Source organism: Schistocerca piceifrons, unplaced genomic scaffold (genome assembly GCF_021461385.2).
Source record: "Schistocerca piceifrons isolate TAMUIC-IGC-003096 unplaced genomic scaffold, iqSchPice1.1 HiC_scaffold_266, whole genome shotgun sequence".
Classification (NCBI taxonomy): Eukaryota; Metazoa; Arthropoda; class Insecta; order Orthoptera; family Acrididae; genus Schistocerca; species Schistocerca piceifrons.
The window spans coordinates 1-5000 of NW_025728478.1; the positions used below are offsets into that span (position 1 = coordinate 1).

General features: G+C 54.7%; 1 non-coding gene across 1 annotated transcript; it reads right to left on the reverse strand.

The window, feature by feature from the left end:
• Positions 1-355: 355 nt before the first annotated feature.
• Positions 356-2263, reverse strand: LOC124743839. The gene has a single exon (XR_007010588.1). It is a non-coding gene; the product is annotated as a small subunit ribosomal RNA (ribosomal RNA).
• Positions 2264-5000: the final 2737 nt, after the last annotated feature.

The following is a 5000-nucleotide window of genomic DNA, read 5'->3' on the forward strand; positions in this document are numbered from 1 at the left end:
GGTGATCTTTTCTCAGTTTCCGCCGTCTCTTTCGAGACGGTCGCATAGGCGGGAGTGAGGCGTGTGGCGGCCCCTGTTCCAGCGTTCTGTGTCCAACGGCCTCACGGCCGACGGGCGTCGTACGGCTCCACACCGGAGCGGACAGGCACTCGGGCGAAAGTCATTCAAAACCGGCGCCAGGCGCCAGGTGCCGCAGGCCAGCCGCTCCAGCGCTTCAGCGCTCGTACCACACAACATTGCCGCTAGTTTTGAGAGGCACGCGTGGTTCCGCACGCGGCGCACGGCTACGGCGAGCCGTACAGGTAGCGTGTTGCGCGACACGACACGCACATCGAAAGACATGCAGTCTAGTCGGTAATGATCCTTCCGCAGGTTCACCTACGGAAACCTTGTTACGACTTTTACTTCCTCTAAATGATCAAGTTTGGTCATCTTTCCGGTAGCATCGGCAACGACAGAGTCAATGCCGCGTACCAGTCCGAAGACCTCACTAAATCATTCAATCGGTAGTAGCGACGGGCGGTGTGTACAAAGGGCAGGGACGTAATCAACGCGAGCTTATGACTCGCGCTTACTGGGAATTCCTCGTTCATGGGGAACAATTGCAAGCCCCAATCCCTAGCACGAAGGAGGTTCAGCGGGTTACCCCGACCTTTCGGCCTAGGAAGACACGCTGATTCCTTCAGTGTAGCGCGCGTGCGGCCCAGAACATCTAAGGGCATCACAGACCTGTTATTGCTCAATCTCGTGCGGCTAGAAGCCGCCTGTCCCTCTAAGAAGAAAAGTAATCGCTGACAGCACGAAGGATGTCACGCGACTAGTTAGCAGGCTAGAGTCTCGTTCGTTATCGGAATTAACCAGACAAATCGCTCCACCAACTAAGAACGGCCATGCACCACCACCCACCCGAATCAAGAAAGAGCTATCAATCTGTCAATCCTTCCGGTGTCCGGGCCTGGTGAGGTTTCCCGTGTTGAGTCAAATTAAGCCGCAGGCTCCACTCCTGGTGGTGCCCTTCCGTCAATTCCTTTAAGTTTCAGCTTTGCAACCATACTTCCCCCGGAACCCAAAAGCTTTGGTTTCCCGGAGGCTGCCCGCCGAGTCATCGGAGGAACTGCGGCGGATCGCTGGCTGGCATCGTTTATGGTTAGAACTAGGGCGGTATCTGATCGCTCGAACCTCTAACTTTCGTTCTTGATTAATGAAAACATACTTGGCAAATGCTTTCGCTTCTGTTCGTCTTGCGACGATCCAAGAATTTCACCTCTAACGTCGCAATACGAATGCCCCCGCCTGTCCTATTAATCATTACCTCGGGTTCCGAAAACCAACAAAATAGAACCGAGGTCCTATTCCATTATTCCATGCACACAGTATTCAGGCGGGCTTGCCTGCTTTAAGCACTCTAATTTGTTCAAAGTAAACGTGCCGGCCCACCGAGACACTCAATAAAGAGCACCCTGGTAGGATTTCAACGGGGTCCGCCTCGGGACGCACGAGCACGCACGAGGCGGTCGCACGCCTTCAGCTCGCCCCACCGGCAGGACGTCCCACGATACATGCCAGTTAAACACCGACGGGCGGTGAACCAACAGCGTGGGACACAAATCCAACTACGAGCTTTTTAACCGCAACAACTTTAATATACGCTATTGGAGCTGGAATTACCGCGGCTGCTGGCACCAGACTTGCCCTCCAATAGATACTCGTTAAAGGATTTAAAGTGTACTCATTCCGATTACGGGGCCTCGGATGAGTCCCGTATCGTTATTTTTCGTCACTACCTCCCCGTGCCGGGAGTGGGTAATTTGCGCGCCTGCTGCCTTCCTTGGATGTGGTAGCCGTTTCTCAGGCTCCCTCTCCGGAATCGAACCCTGATTCCCCGTTACCCGTTACAACCATGGTAGGCGCAGAACCTACCATCGACAGTTGATAAGGCAGACATTTGAAAGATGCGTCGCCGGTACGAGGACCGTGCGATCAGCCCAAAGTTATTCAGAGTCACCAAGGCAAACGGACCGGACGAGCCGACCGATTGGTTTTGATCTAATAAAAGCGTCCCTTCCATCTCTGGTCGGGGACTCTGTTTGCATGTATTAGCTCTAGAATTACCACAGTTATCCAAGTAACGTGGGTACGATCTAAGGAACCATAACTGATTTAATGAGCCATTCGCGGTTTCACCTTAATGCGGCTTGTACTGAGACATGCATGGCTTAATCTTTGAGACAAGCATATGACTACTGGCAGGATCAACCAGGGAGCTGCGTCAACTAGAGCTGAGCAGCCGGCCGCCCGGGAGTGTGTCCCGGGGGCCCGCGCGAACACGCAAGCGTCCGCTCAATCATTCTGCAAACAGGAGGAGGCTGAGCTCCCCTGCACAATACACCTCGAAACCCTCTCAGGTCCCGGCGGCGCGCAGCGCCGTCCCAAGTACTTGGTCGGGTTCGAGAGAGGCGCAATCGCCCGGAGTTAGGCGAGTAGACGCTTTCGGTGCGACCACCCGTGCTCCCAACTGAGCTTGCCGCTGCCGACAGAGGCCCGGGAGCGTGCTGTCGTGGCATTGCCGGCGGGAGACAACACGCGCCACCTACGGTGACCGGCAGCTCCAACGCCAGCGCCACAGAAGGACAAAAGCCCCACTTGGGTGCCGAAGCGAACTCTCCCAGCACAGCGCACGCGCCAACACATCCGCACAGCTGCGATACAAACCACCAGCGAGAACCGCTGGGGCGACCGAGCAGCAGACGGGCGTCGCGGCGCCGAGCGCCGGGCGGCGGCGCATCCTCAACGCACACAGTCCCTCAATCGGACCAGCACACTGAAGATGTCCACCGCGCTTCGCACCGGGCCCGCGAGGACCTACTTTGGCCGCACGGCGCCGCGCGCAGGGTGCGCCGGCGCGCAGCTGCGACGCCTGCCGCGTCCGTCGGCCGGCGCGCCTGCCACTGGCCGCCCCCACCAGCCGGCTGTAGCGCGTGCGCCCACGCACCGCGCGGCCAGCACGCCGGGAGGCGCCCCCTCACCGGCCGGGGACGGTCCCACCCAGCCACCGCCGCGTATCGCTTCACACCCAGATGCCGTTCAGTTTCGTCGGCATGGTGGGTATCGCTGGAACAACCGGTTAGTACCTCAACCTATCGTCGCCATCACCGATTCACCCCTAGCGAGAACAACCGCACCACAACAGGTTACCATTTGTTCATTTGCGTAACTTCACCAGAAAACGCAGGCGTCCATCGCCATTTGCAACTTCAACGATTATTGCATGCCTGTGTCAGGTGTCACGCCACACTACGTCTGCCCACATACACGCAACAAAATGTGCACGCCTAGACAATACGTGGAAGGTGGCCCCCGTACGTATGCGATGTCCATTGCTCGAACGACTGTCAACCGGCCTCTGTAGCATGTCGCAGATATGGAACGCGGTGCACCATGCCATCACGGTGTGTGAGGAGAGACGACTAGGTCCGAATACATCAACAGACAGCTCATGCTGATCGCCATCCACGGCGTCCGTTCCTCCCACACGTCTCTATGGCGTACCACACTGCAATCCAGCTCTCATAGGGAGACGACACGTAGCTGCGTGCACAATATTTGCACTGTATGGTCCGCCGTTTTTGGGCGCAGTCGTTGTGCGGTCACACATGTGCCACGATGTATCATTCAGTACATAAGGACGAATGTGCAGTACAGATTGTGGTTCACGCGTACGACATCAGCGGACAGTTGACACAGGCCGCACCACAACGTAGCCTGAGTACGTCGCATGCGAAGGGCATTGAACATGCAAACTTCTCACCAACCAGCTTGCGAAGGCAGGGGGCAAGGTGGGGACGTGGGGAGGGGCGGCATGTACGTCCTGCTGCCATCCACATTACAGTGTACAGCAGGAGCATGTGGAAAGTGAGCAAGACTTGCAAGGTGTTTAACATGAAGCGATACACAGGGGTGCGGGCAGTGCGAGTAGCGAACTATATTGCGAGGGTTGCGGGTGGGCAACACTACAGTAATTGAACGAGTCGTATAACAATTACAGAGCAGGTTTAGGCGACAACGTGGGTTACGTTAAGGCGACAACATGGGTTAGGTTAAGGCACAACATGGGTTAGGTTAAGGCACAACATGGGTTAGGTTAAGGCACAACATGGGTTAGGTTAAGGCACAACATGGGTTAGGTTAAGGCACAACATGGGTTAGGTTAAGGCACAACATGGGTTAGGTTAAGGCACAACATGGGTTAGGTTGAGGCACAACATGGGTTAGGTTAAGGCACAACATGGGTTAGGTTGAGGCACAACATGGGTTAGGTTGAGGCACAACATGGGTTAGGTTGAGGCACAACATGGGTTAGGTTAAGGTACAACATGGGTTAGGTTAAGGTACAACATGGGTTAGGTTAAGGTACAACATGGGTTAGGTTAAGGTACAACATGGGTTAGGTTAAGGTACAACATGGGTTAGGTTAAGGTACAACATAGGTTAGGTTAAGGTACAACATAGGTTAGGTTAAGGTACAACATAGGTTAGGTTAAGGTACAACATAGGTTAGGTTAAGGTACAACATAGGTTAGGTTAAGGTACAACATAGGTTAGGTTAAGGTACAACATAGGTTAGGTTAGGTTAGGTTAGGTTACACGTTGTTGTACGGAAAGGTGTAGGGGGGGGGGGGGCGGGGGCGGCAGGTTCGTTGATAGTGATTATAGTAAGTGAATGCTTGTGACATGATCAGATTTGTCACGTCAGGATGCACCTTTGGCTTATTAGAGGCGGCGCTCCAATTCTATGCTTGTGTGAGACCTGTGTCTTTGACTCATGTCATTGTTTGTGCGCTGTGACAGGAGGTACTATTGTGATGTTGGGTGCACCGTTGTATAGGACATGTGTGGGTGTTGGTGCCTGGTCTGCGCAATGGTGGATGTCGAAAGGCTGGGATATTGTATTTTCCGCACGGACCTCCTGGTCTGGTTGTGATAGTGTGGATTGTGTAATG